This window comes from Pan paniscus, chromosome 15 (assembly GCF_029289425.2).
Source record: "Pan paniscus chromosome 15, NHGRI_mPanPan1-v2.0_pri, whole genome shotgun sequence".
Lineage (NCBI taxonomy): Eukaryota > Metazoa > Chordata > Mammalia > Primates > Hominidae > Pan > Pan paniscus.
In genome coordinates, this window is record NC_073264.2 from 70,706,458 (window position 1) to 70,720,679 (window position 14,222).

Here is a 14,222-nt window from a genome sequence, read left to right on the forward strand (position 1 = left end):
ACTTATGTATTTCTTTCTTTTTACATTTTAACTTAATTTTAATTTAATTTTATTTTTTGAGACAGAGTCTTGCTCTATTGCCCAGGCTGGAGTGCAGTGGCATGATCATGGCTCACTATGTCCTTAACCCCCACGGCTCAAGTGATCCTCCCACCTCAGTCTCCCAATAGCTGGGACTAAAGGCATGCACCACCATGCCCACCAATTTTTTAATTTTTTGTAGAGATGAGGTCTCACTATGTTGTCCAGGCTGGTCTCAAACTCTCGGGCTCAAGCAATCCTCCCCTTTTGGCCTCCCAAAGTGTTGGGATTATAGGCATGAGCATTGTGCCTAGCCCCCCCTCCTTTTTCTTCTTAATGGACAATTCTAATTTAGAACATTATGCACCATTGCCTTTCATGATGCCTTAGACCAGTCATCCCAATATATATATTTAGACATTCAGAGATGAGTCATATTCTACTTCTGGGAATATGTATGATCACTGGCAGAATATGTGTCTCTTGGGGATCAGGAATTTACCTTTGTATGTGTCTCTTGGGGATCAGGAATTTACCATCAGGCTCCTTTTAAATTTAATTTTTACTTTTTTTTTTTTGAGATGAGTTCTTGCTATGTTGCCCAGGCTGGCCTCAAACTCCTGGAATCAAGCAATCCTCCCACCTTAGCCTCCCAAGCAGCTGGGATAACAGGAACGAACCACCACGCCCAGCCATCAGGCTCCTTTTTACCCATCCAAATGTGTCAATCAACCACACAACAACAACAAGAAATGCATCAAAAAGTTATTGTTAAGATGCACCAAGCTCAGCTAGGATATCTGGGAATACTGAGAAGGGGAAGACAAGGCCCCTTACCCTGAGTGCCAGTTGGAGCAATAAGACCCAAACACTCAAGAAGTTAAATAATAAGAGTTAAATCCATTATTTTATCTGATAATCAACATAAGAGAGTGGTCACAGGCAGAATGTGATGAATGCATTACTAAGGAGCTAGACAGCGCTAGGTGAGTCCCTCAGCCTTGCTGAGTCTGATTTCCTTTCTTGATCGTATTAGTTTGCTAGGGCTGCTGTAACAAAATGCCCCAGACTAGGTGACTGAAGCAACGAAAATGTATTTTCTCACAGTTCTGGAGGCGAGAAGTCCAAGATGATGATGTCAGCAGCTTGGTTTCTTCTGGGGCCTCTCTCCGCGGCTTGCAGATGGCCACCTTCTCACTATGTCTTCACATTTGTCTCTCTGTTTCCTGTGTCCTAATTTCTTCTTATAAGGATAGTAGTCACATTGGATTAGGGCCCACCCTGATGACTGTACTTTAACTTAGTTACTTTTTATTTTTTAGAGATGGTATTGCTATGTTGATCAGGCTGGTCTCCAACTCCTAGCTGCAAGCCATCCTCCCTTGGCCTCCCAAAGTGCTGGGATTAGAGGCATGAGCCACCACATCCAGCCTTAATTACTTCTTTAAAGGGATGACATGGTTTGGATCTGTGTCCCTGCCCAAATATCATGTCAATTGTAATCCCCAGTGTTGGAGGTGAGGCCTAGTGGGAGGTGATTGGATCATGGGGATGGTCTTTCATGAATGTGTAGCATCATCCTCTTGGTGCTGTTTCTTGTGATAGTGAGTAAATGAGTGATCATGAGAGCTGGTGGTTTAAAAGTGTGTAGTACCTCCCTGCTCCCTCTCTTCTGCCTGCTCCAGCCATGTAAGACGTGCCTACTTCCCCTTTGCCTTCCACCATGATTGTAAGTTTCCTGAGGCCTCCCCAGAAGCCAAGGAGATGCCAGCATCATGCTTCCTGTACAGCCTGTGGAACCATAAATACAAAAAATTAGCTGGGCATAGTGGCAGGTGCCTGTAATCCCAGCTACTCAGGAGGCTGAGGCAGGAAAATTGCTTGAACCCGGGAGGCAGAGGTTGCGGTGAGCCAAGATCGTGCCACTGTACTCCAGCCCGAGTGACAGAGTGAGACTTCGTCTCAAAAAATAAATAAATAAATAAAAATAAATAAATAATCACACATGTGCTGGGAAGCAGAGGGACTGCTGGGAGACCCTCTAATCAGGCAAGAGATGGGCATGGCCTGAACTAAGGCAGCAGCAGTGAGGATAGAGAGCATAGGAAAAAAATGTGAATTTATGAGAGAGAATCAACAAAATTGGTGAGTGATTAGGTGTGGTATCAAAACTCCTGGGTGAGACAGGCACAGTGGCTCATGCCTGTAATCCCAGCACTTTGGGAGGCTGAGGTGGGCGGATCACTTGAGGTCAGGAGTTTGAGAGCAGCCTGGCCAACATGGTGAAACCCTCTCTACTAAAAATATAAAAAATTAGCCGGGTGTGGTGGCGGGTGCCTGTAACCCCACCTACTTGGGAGGCTGAGGCGGGAGAATTGCTTGAACCCTGGAGGTGGAGGTTGTAGTGAGCCAAGATGGTGCCACTGCACTCCAGCCTAGATGACAGAGTGAGACTCTGTCTCAAACATAAGACAAAGACCAAAACAAAAACAAACCCGCCTGGATGTCTGGCTTGGTCAACTGGATAGGTGTGGGGAGGACAGGTTGTGCTGTTCGCTGAGGTGTGAAGTGGAGGAGGAAGAGAAGCAAAGATGATGAGATCCACTTTCAACCTGTTGAATGGCCATATCTATCAGGTGTCTAACCTAGTGGTTAATATCATGAGTTTCAGAGTCCACAGACCTGAAGTCAAATCCCAGCTTGTCAGGTCCTGGCTGTGTGATCCTGGGAGTTACTCAAACTTTCTGAACTGACATTTGTTCGCCATAAGATGGGTATAGTAATATCTCCCTTATAAGGTTGTTGCTGAGAATTAAAGAAGATTAAATATGTTCAGCACACAGCACAGTGTACCCATGCATCTGGAACGTAGTATTACACAGTAAGTGGAAAGTCATTATTATTATCACTACATTTAGATGAAATGATGAGCAAATCCAAGCTTTCTTTTGGTTGCTTTCCTGTGTGTTTATAGATCATGTCTCTAACTTGGATTTCAGTTCCTCTGCTCCATTTGGAAACACTGCCTTCTACTTTTTTTTTTGTCATTTGTTCCTGGAGATCAGAGTTTTTCCCTGATGCTCAGCTCTTTGATAGGGTTGACTAGAAGGCAGGATTATTTTGTTTACTGGAGGCAAATTTTGAGAAGGGAACTCAATGCGCACTCCACACTCTTACCACCAGGTGGCGTCCCTCCTCTGGTCATCTGCATGTAGAGACAAGGTATGAGAGAATCAACAAAATTGGTGTGTGATTAGGTGTGGTATCAAAACTCCTGGGTGAGACGGGCGTGGTGGCTCATGCTTGTAATCCCAGCACTTTGGGAGGCCAAGGTGAGCAGATCACCTGAGGTCAGGAGTTCGAGACCAGCCTGGCCAACATGGCGAAACCCCGTCTCTACTAACGATACAAAAAAATTAGCCAAACGTGGTGGTGTGTGTCTGTAATCCCAGCTATTAGGGAGGCTGAGGCAGGAGAATTGCTTGAACCTGGGAGGCGGAAGTTGCAGTGAGCCGAGATTGCACCACTGCACTGCAGCCTGGGTGACAGAGCAAGACTCTGTCTCAAAAAAACAAAACAAAACAAAAAACATCGATAAAAAAGAACTTCAAACATAAAAAAGGAATAAATAATAACCCCCTACAACCCCAAACTTACTGAATTGTAATGTTTTATTTTCTTATCCAGTTCACCTACTAGACAGTGACTTCTGTGAGGAGAGGACCTGTATTTTATGACATCTCCTCCCCAGCCCCTCTGTCTGACATAGATATTCAGTGAGAGTTTGAGGAATAAATGGAAGTACACTCGGTCCCACTTCTCTGTTCATACTCTTCTGCTTTCCTACTTTTTTGGGAGATTCTCCCCATCTACGCCTTCAGTTTTTGAGAGGCAAGCAAGGAGTCAGCCATGGGCACTCCCCTGACACTGAGAACTAGGGATGTCTTACCATGACACCCTCTGCCACCAAAGCTTGGTACACTAGAAACAGCACGGGCTTGGAACCACATACATGTATCCAAATTTCAGCTCTTTCTTTTTTATTCTTATTTATTTATTTGAGACAGAGTCTCACTCACTCTGTTGCCCAGGCTGGAGTGCAGTGGTGCCATCTCGGCTCACTGCAACCTCTGCCTCCTAGGTTCAAGCAATTCTTCTGCTTCAGCCTCCAGAATAGCTAGGACTATAGGTGTGCACCACCATGACAGGCTAAGTTTTGTATTTTTAGTAGAGACTGGGTTTCACCATGTTGGTCAGGCTGGTCTCGAACTCCTGATCTCAAGCGATTACCCTGCCTCAGCCTCCTAAAGTGCTGGGATGACAAGCATGAGCCACCGTGCCTGGCCTTTCTTTTTTTAAAAAATGAACATGACAAGTTGTTTATTGTCTCTGAGCCTCAGTTGCATTATCTGTAAAAATAAGAATTATAACTGATTTGCAGAATGGTTGTGGGAGTCAAATAAGATACCCAACTGCTTGGCATAGTAGGTGAGCATTAAATGTTTATTTCCTTTCCTGTGGGTTTTATGTTGATTCTGGGAAAATGACTTCCTCCTTGGGGAGGAACGGCTGTTATTCATTATGCAGCTGGAACAATGACAATATGGATCTTTGGGAAACACCAGCTTCCCCTGCCCCAGCATAGGAAATGGAATGTCAGCCTTCCCCCGCTTACCCAATTCCTCTGTGTCCAACTAGGCCAGGGAAAAATGAGAAGGGGCTGCAGTGCCTCTGCACTGTGTCCTCCCAGTTACATTTGTCCATTCTTCCATTCATGTATTCATTCATACAACACTCCATATGGCTGAGTGCCTACTGTGTGCAGGCCCAGGGCTGGGTGCTCGGACTCAGTGGTGAACAGATAGACTTGGCCACTGCCATCACAGAGAGTTTGTGGGTGGAGGCGAGATACCCGCACACCTTGCGACAGCCTTAACTGTAACTGTGGTAAGAGCTATGGATAAAAAGTGTGGGCTCTGGGAGGGAATGACAGGGGGATCTCACTTGTTCTGAGGCCTGCAGGGCTTCCCTGAGGAATTGGTGCTGAAACTGAGATATGAAGGACAAATGGGAGTCAGCCAGGCAAAGTGGGTGGGGAGAAGAGAACCCCTTCCATCCTTGTACTCCCTACTTGCCCCCTTTCCCCATCAACTTGTGGGGTGGCCCATGTGGGTGCACACCCCAGCACTCCCTGCCACAAAGTTCTACCTGGGCCTCACCCCCAAAACCTCCTAGCTCAGCCCCTCCAGCCCCCTTCTCAAATGGCTGCAGGAACTAGAGTCTCCTTCTCAAAGAAGTTGCCCTAAGATGACAGCAGAGAAACGTGTCCCCTTCAAGGAGAACTTGCCTTCTACTCAAGGACACATACAGATGAAGTATCTTTAAAGAACAGAATCTAAAAACGGAGATCTCAGGCACTTTCTGGCCAGAGCTTTGGGGAATCTGGTCAGTGTTTTGCTGACTCTACCCTGAGCACAATCTCCTGCCACACGGGTCCATCTTTCTTCTCTCCCTACGTCACTGCGATCCTTAGCCTCTCCCCACCAGAGCAAACAGGCAACACCCTGAGTCTGTCCTTCCTGCTTTGGCACAGCCAGAGGCCAAGGTCTGGAGCAGCCCAGGGCACCAGTTGAAGGTACACAAGTCTTCCATCGCTGGGCCAGAGGACCCAGCCCAAACAAGGGCAAAAGATGAACTTGACGTCAGTCCTGGGCGAGGCTGGCCAACGGTCTGTCTGTGAGCCTCAAAAGGAAAAGAAGGAATCATGACGAATGGAGTCAGGCTGCTTTCATTTTCTTTTCTTGAGTAGGCTGCGGAGCCAGGCAGTGCTGGCAACAAGAGGCAAGCCCCTGTAGACCCTCTGCAGATGGGATGAGGACACATATGCCCAATTAGAGCATAGCCAGATGGTGGCATCTTTAGTGGCAGTGTTGTCCTGAGTGCTGTGCAGTTGAAGGGGTATTGATAACTTGGATGTAGATAGAGTGATCAAAGATGACACTAATCTGGGCAGAGAGATAATGAAAATCATCATAGTTAGCATTTAGATGCCTGGCCCATTTCACTTTGCCACACAATTTTGCATTGTATTTAATTCTCATGATGACTCTAAGAAGTAGGAATGATATCCCTAGGTGACAGATGAGGAAACAGAGACTTGGCAGGGGTAAGCTACATGCCCAAGGTCACATAGCTAATATGCGGTGAGTTGGGCTTGGAAAACCGTCTGAGGGTCTCACCAGCACTGACAAACTCCACTCCGCTATCCATCATCCATCCATCCATCCAACAAAGATTTAGTGAACTCCTTCCAAGTGTTGGGCGACATGTGAGGTAAGGCAGACAAAGTCCTGCTCTCATGGAGCTTACATCCTAGGAAGGAGACCGAGAATAAAGAAGTAAACCAATTTTTAAACATTTCACAGAAGTGCTATGAAAAATAAAGTCGTGGCCAGGTGCAGTGGCTCACACCTGTAATCCCAGCACGCTGGGAGGCTGAGGTGAGAGGATTCCTTGAGCCCAGGAGTTCAAGACCAGCCTGGACAATGTAGTGAGACCCTGATTATAAAAAAAAAAAAAAAAAATTAGCTGGGCATGGTGGCGTGCGCCTGTAGTACCAGCTAGTTGGGAGGCTGAGATGAGAGGATCGCTTGAGCCCAAGAAGTTGATAAATAAATAAATAAATAAATAAATATAAATATAAATAAAGTGAGGCAATAGGATAAGTCCACTTTACACTGAATGGCCAGGGAAGGTGTCTCTTAGGAAGTGACATCTGTGGCAAAAAGGAGCCAGGTGGGGAGTGTCTGGGGAAGGCCTGTAGGCAGGGGTAGGTTTGGCATCTTTGAGAAACAGCATCAACTTGAATGGATTAAGTGAGCTGTGCTTCTAGACTGAGTTTCAAGAAATTGTTTAGGATAAATGTCAGGTCTTGTGCTTGGGCCCAGGGTACTGTGGACTTGCCTGGACTGGGCTGAGTGAGAGAGGCTGGAGTCTCAGTTGGTCTGGTAAAGTTAACATGATCTTGAGTTGTGCTGTGCTGATAAAGTAGTGTCTGGGGTGGAGAAGGGGATGGACTCTTTCCCCTGTGTGCTGGTCAGACCCACCAGGAGATCTGCATGCTCCCGGGCTGCACATGGACAAATTAGACTGTCTCGCCTGGAGAACTGCCACCAGGACAGTGAGCAGGATGGGGTGGAAAAACCACTTACTCCTGGCAGAGGAGATCTGGGGAGGCACAAGCACTGCCTCCAGAAAAATCTAGGGTCAGTGGGAAGGAGTTACAAGGAATTAGATTTCTTTTACTTCTTTCTTTTTTTTTCATTGACAAAAGAGATATGTGCAATATCTAAAGTAGAAAAAAAGCATTAGAAAAAGGAAAATGAATCATTTAAATCCCTTGTCTACTATAGGCAATCACTGATGACATTTGGCATAATTTCTTTTCTAGGCTTAAGAAAACATACTGGGACCGGGTGTGGTGGCTCACGCCTGTAATCCCAGCACTTTGGGAGGCTAAGACTCTGTCAAAAAAAAAAAAAAAAAAAAAAAAAAAAGAAAAAGAAAGAAAACATACTGAAATGATACTGAGACTCTGTCAAGAAAAAAAAAAGAAAAAGAAAGAAAACATACTGAAATCATACTGTGCATATGCATGATTTTATTGATGTGTCTGTGCTTGTCTAGATGTTTAGGGAGGCAGTGGAGGAGAGGGGCTAGAGGCAGACTCTGGGTGCTTGGCCTGGGCTTGGATCCCAGATCTGCCTTTTATTACCTGTGTGACTCTGAGCAAGGGATTCCACCTCCCATCCCTCAGTCTCATCCAAAAAATGAGGGTAATATTAGTGTCTACCACAGAGAGTTATTTGAGGAGTAAATGAGCCAATAGTAGTTATAAACACTAAAAACAGTGCTTGCACAAACCTAAGTTACATATTTAATACATAAGTAAATACCATCCTTCTTTTAACACAATAAGCATTTTATAGTGACGTCGAGAACTGTACGTAAACATCTTTCCATTGTCTGAATAAAATCCCTTCATATATTTTCCCATAGCTTATTGAGACATCCCCCAATGTGAGATATTCTGTATTTCTCATGTTCCACTACTTACAAGTGGCACATTTTTGATTGGTTCATTTGGATAGAGTCACAGAAGTAAAATTACTGGGTTAAAGGATGTGGACTTTGTTCCGTATTTTTTTCTTTTTCTTTTTTCTTTTCTTTTCTTTTCTTTTTTTTTTTTTTTGAGACGGGGTTTCACTCTTGTTGCCCAGGCTGGAGTGCAATGGCACGGTTTCAGCTCACTGCAACCTCCGCCTCCCGGGTTCAAGTAATTCTCCTGCCTCAGCCTCCCGAGTAGCTGGGACTACAGGTGCCCGCCACCATGCCCAGCTAATTTTTGTGGGTTTTTTAGTAGAGACAACCAGTCAGAGGCGATGGGGTTTCACCATGTTGGCCAGGAGAGTCTCTATCTCTTGACCTCGTGATCCACCTGCCTTGGCCTCCCAAAGTGCTGGGATTACAGGCATGAGCCACTGCACCCGCCCCCCGCCCCCCCCTTTTTTTTTACATTTAAAAAGTTTATTTTTGGATAAGAGAAACCATATAAATGTAAAACATTCACACAATACAAAAGGATATACAGTAAGAAGGAAGTCTTCCAGTGACTCCTGTCTCCCAGTTTCCCGACTTAGTGGCACCAAAATCAGGTTCTTGTTTATGCTTCAAACGATAATTAGTACAAACAGCAGATATATGTATGTATAACCCCCATTTTTAAAAAATGATATTCGGCTGGGCATGGTGGCTCACACCTGTAATCCTAGCACCTTGGGAGGCTAAGGCGGGTGGATCACCTGAGGTCAGGAGTTCAAGAACAGCCTGGCCAACATGGTGAAACCCCATCTCTACTAAAAATACAAAAATTAGCCGGGTGTGATGGCACATGCCTCTGATCCCAGATACTCGAGAGGCTGAGGCAGTAGAACTGCTTGAATCCGGGAGGTGGAGGTTGCAGTGAGCCGAGATCGCACCACTGCACTCCAGCCTGGGTGACAGATCGAGACTCCGTCTAAAAAAAAAAAAAAAAAAAAAAAATTAGCTGCTTTGCCTTGTTAAGAACAGACAATAATTTAACTGGAGATTTTAAAGATGTTTGATGCCTATCAAGAATTCATTTAGCAGAGGTGAGCACTGGTTTACACCTACCCTCTTTTAGCCCCAGATAATTAGTGGAATCAGGATTGAAATCCAGATCAGCTCATAGAGGTACAAAGACTAGTTAACAATGGTTGTCCCTGGGGTGGGGACCAATTGCTGGAGAATACCTTCCTCATACCTCCCAGAGAATATCTGACTGAAAATGAGCTGCCTCACTTACCATAAAGCCCTCTGTTTTAAAAATGTTCAGATGTCAGCCAGATAACTGTATCCTCTACAGCAGCTTCTTGTAAACACGTGAGGTATACGGCAGTGCCGAGTGGAGGGAACCATGGCAGACTGCAAACAAGCATGGTTTTCCTAGACACTCATACTCAAACACAGTTACAGATGGTGCTGGGCCAACAGCCAGTTAAGACCCCAAGATTGCAAAGAGATAATCTAAAGAACACACACTTTACATTCAAGTGGCTGTCTTTCTGGGTGGATGGGCATGGCCCCCACTGAACCCCAGATATCTTTTCCAAGGTCTGATTCTTGCAAATCATCTCATGTGGAATGGAGAGGAAGCAGTGCCTTACCAAACTGACAATGGGAGGGGAGGACCACTCACTGGTACTGAGAGCCTTATGGGGACAGAGGATTCTATCCAGGGCTGGCATCAGGAGTGTGAGACCATTTTTCCATCCAACAATGCCAGTTTCAGGGAGAGAAAAATGAGGCCTCTAGAGTGCAGGTGCAAGAGCCCGGGAGGTGTTCTTGTCCCCTAGGGAAGCTGCAGAAGGCGCCCAGTCAGAGGCGATGGGTTTTCACTGAATCCTATTCCTGGACCCAGTGAAAGAGCCAGTCCTGTACAGGTTGGGGTGGGCTGGGGGTGGGTGTTGCTGAGACTTGTGGCTCCAAGGGGCTCTAGGGAGAACTGGACATTAGGAAGGCTAGAGTCAGAGTGTGTGTCTTGGTGGGGAAGTCTGAGAGATCCCAGGATGGATTCCCAAACTGAACATTCGGTGCCTCTAGAAAGGCTACAGATGGGCCTGCTGGAAGAGGGAGTGAGGGCTCTTGGGGTTTGGGACAAGATAGAAGGGTCTGGAGGATTTGCTGCAGGGTTCTGAGGCCAGGGTGACCCATGGGGAACTTGGGTCCTTGAGTTTGTTAAATTTGGGGGGTCTGGGAGTCATTGGATTTTTTGTTATTGTTGTTGTTTATTTTTTGTTGTTCTTCTGAGACAGAGTGTCGTTCTTGTTGCCCAGGCTGTAGGGCAATGGCACGATCTCGGCTCACTGCAACCTCTGCCTCCGGGTTCAGGCCATTCTCCTCCCTCAGCCTCCCAAGTAGCTGGGATTACAGGCACACACCACCGCACCTGGCTAATTTTGTATTTTTAGTAGAGATGGGGTTTCACCATGTTGGCTAGGCTGGTCTTGAACTCCTGACCTCAGGTGATCCACCCACCCTGGCCTCCCGAAGAGCTGGGGTTACAAGCGGGAGCCACTGCGCCCAGCCTGGATTGTTAATTATGTGGTTTTCTCTGCAAAATTTCTGTAACCTTGTCAAATTACTTCTTGTTTTTGAGCATCTGTGTCATCACTTGTCACAAAAGCCGTGTCCTCTTCTGAGGCATATTATACAGCAAGACTTTAGAATAATCTACGAAGCTGAGGCATCCAGAGAGTAGGACTGTAGACATAGTGTCTTTGTTAATACGATCACAAAATATTTAAATGTCTCATAACTGGATGAAAACTACGTACATTCATAGACACTCCCTAACTCCAAAAGATAACAAGATGCGTTGATAGACACCCCCCTTAACTCCAAATTCCACAGTATACTCCTAGAACTGATAAATATTTCTGCCTGAGGGTTAGTATCAAAGTTGCATTTTAAATGTGTAAATCACACCTGTTGACTCCTCAGGGCTGTACAGAGCCTTCAGGTGCTGGGCGCAAGGTCTTGAGCCTGAACAAGTGTGTGCAGGCCCTCCTTTCTTCTCTTCTTTGTACCTCCTCCATTCTCAACCCTTCCCAGCAACACAGAGATCAAAGCTGCCCCCTACACCATACAAAGCTATTGCTGGAAAAGCCACATAAATGCTGCACCTCTTTGCTGACTAGGGCTGGGAGTGGTGCCAGGCCAGAGATTTTAGAAGGGAAACCTTCCAAATGGGGGATTAAGCCTCTGGAGCAGATGTTGCCTGTGGATCGAGAGCATTCAGAGAGCTAGGCAGGCAGCAGGCAAGGACTGGGATTTGGATAGCTCAAAAAAAACCATTGAACAAAGACCCACAGACACTGCGCCAATGGAGAGACCTAGGAAGGGTCAGCTGTCATCAGGGGTCCCTGGGGAGCCCCCGTCAGCCCCCCCCCCAAGAGACTAGAATCACAGTGAGTCATTTCCAAAGTGAAAGGCACAGAAGAAGTTTTAATGTGAACACCTCCCTGACACCTCACCCACGGAGGACTTAGCGGATATTCCTGCCTCTTCCAGCTTCACACTCAGCCTCCCTGTTTTAAAAATGGGAACAACTTCATGTCTGTAGTTTGCAAAGGAGTCAGGATTTGAGAAATGGTAGAAATAATGTAGGCACTGTATCCATTAACCACGTTTTTGCACACAAAGCCCAGCCACTCAGACAGGGCTGATCTTACTGCCTTTTGGAATAGGTGATTTGAGGGACCAGAGAGGTATGCCAATTAGAAGCCATTTTCCCTGGGCCTGCCTGAAATTCTGCCATTTCAGTTTGAAGCACTGGGCAGTTGAGTCTGGGCAAAGGGGGCAAAAAGGAGAAGCCAGGGGACCTTAACAAACATGATGAAAGATACACTTGGCTGACTACACCGATCTGCTTAAGAGTAGCTTTAGGGAAAAGACACATTATCACACAGTACAGAGAAAAGAGCACTGGAGGCCAGGGGCGGTGGCTCACGCCTGTAATCCCAGCACTTTGGGAGGCCAAGGCAGGCGGAGCATGAGGTCAGGAGTTTGAGACCAGCCTGGCCAACATAGTGAAACCCCATGTCTACTAAAAATACAAAAATTAGCTGGGCATGGTGGCGTGTGCCTGTAATCTCAGTTACTCAGGAGGCTGAGGCAGGAGAATCACTTGAACCTGGGAGGCGGAGGTTGTGGTGAGCCGAGATCATGTCACTGCAGTCCAGCCTGGGCAACAACAGAGTGAGACTCTGTCTCAAAAAAGAAAAAAGAAAAGAGCACTGGGCCTGTAATCCCAGCACTTTGGGAGGCCAAGGTGGGCAGATCACCTGAGGTCAGGAGTTCGAGACTAGCTTGGCCAACATGGGGAAACCCAGTCTCTATTAAATATACAAAAATTAGCTGGACGCAGTGGTGCGCGCCTGTAGTCCCAGCTACTTGGGAGGCCGAGGCTGGAGAATCGCTTGAACCCAGGAGGCAGAGGTTGTAGTGAGCCGAGATTGTGCCACTGCACTCCAGCCTGGGTGGCACAGCAAGACTGTGTCTCAAAAAAAAAAAAAAAAAAAGAGCATTGGATTTGGGTTTGAATCCTGGCTCTGACACTTACTAGCTGGTGACTTTGAACTAGTTAGTTGACTTTTCTGAGCCCTCATTTCCTATTGCTAAAGTAAGGCTGGTAATCCCTGCCTTATTGGGTAGCTACGAATGTGAAATCCTCTTTTAACTGAGACCTCGAGCACACATGTAATTTATTAGAAGCAGCCCAAGAGTCATCACTGACAATGCGTGTCTTGGGCTGGGATGTTCCATTAGCTGAGCAAATTCTCTTTGCTGTCATTGTTCATCTCAGCTCAAGACCTGGGCTTGTTCTTGGGCGGTGACTTCAGAAGCTGAGACGACATTCCCTGAAAGCTGTTGAGAGGCTGGAGGCTTGGATTTCACTGAAGCCTTAAAAGATACTTGCACTTTGAGGCCCGTTCCCCTTTGTCATGTTTTTCTCATTTACTCTTGGCTGATGAGAGAAGGGTTTTCATCTCTCTAGTTCCTCTGAAATTAACTTTTCTCTGAAAGTATTTCTTACCACCAAAGAAGATCTGAGCCTGCCCCCAGGCATGACATTCTGCAAAGGTGAGTAGGGCAGGCACTCTGGAAGGGTTGGAAGAGAAGCACGAAGAAGGAAAAAGTTGAAGTTGAAGGGAAGTCAGGAAAAGGAATAGATGTGATAGCGGCACAGAGAGAAAATGCAGGGAGTTAGAGGTGATAGGTAGAAGGCCTTGTAGCTGGTGGGTTGCTCCCTGAATTACTGTGAGAAGCAGCAGTCCTTATGAACAGGCTTTTGGCCACAACCAAGGACTCCTGTGCCCTCTGGGATGCCAAGCAGCCAGCCCCCCCATGGAGTTGTGCAGAAGGTGCCTCTGTGTAGATTCTAAAATTGTCCTGAGTCTTCTGGCTCCCCTTTCTATCTGCCCTCCTGCTGCCTCTGGGAGGCCAATGCATTCGCATGGTAACTGGTCTCATTAAGCTTCTCATTAAGCACTGCTCTCACTAAGTATTTTATGGATGTGACAACATTGGAATACTGATAAATTACCCCCGAAATTCTGATAAATTATTTCAAAATATAAATTTCAATGCATTTAGAGGGGATGATTCTCATGGAACAATTTTTCCAAAGAAATTTAATTCTTCATACAAATCAGCATTGCCACATGCATTCTGCATTGAGATGCATCAGCAGTCTCATGCATTGCCCATCACTACGAAGTGCAGAGCCAGCTTGGGCATGCGACCTGTGCAGTTGTACCAGAAGGACTCTGTCTTGGTTTAATCCTCTGCTGTCTCTATCTTGAAATTCTTAATAATTTTATCTCTGAATTTGGGTTTTATAAGTGAAATCCAGTGGGTCGATGCAGGCTGGATGTGAGCAGTGGAGATTAGACACCTGGTGACAGCACACACAGGGCAGGGAAAGCACCAGAAACATGGAACAAAGAGCCTGATGGCCCGGCAAGCACATGCATGCCTGAAACAGTCTGGAGCACCGCTGGGCCCCAAGGTGGCCAGAACCTGAGCCCAGACTGGTGGCAGCAACAGTGACAGCATCA

The 14,222-nt window shown here is 46.3% G+C and overlaps 1 long non-coding RNA gene across 1 annotated transcript; it reads right to left on the reverse strand.

The window, feature by feature from the left end:
• Nucleotides 1–901: 901 nt before the first annotated feature.
• Nucleotides 902–9,805, reverse strand: LOC134728978 (uncharacterized). Its single transcript, XR_010109816.1, has 2 exons — nucleotides 6,261–9,805; nucleotides 902–6,026 (listed from the first exon to the last, which is right to left on the reverse strand). It is a non-coding gene; the product is annotated as an uncharacterized LOC134728978 (long non-coding RNA).
• Between the last annotated feature and the right edge of the window lie 4,417 nt (nucleotides 9,806–14,222).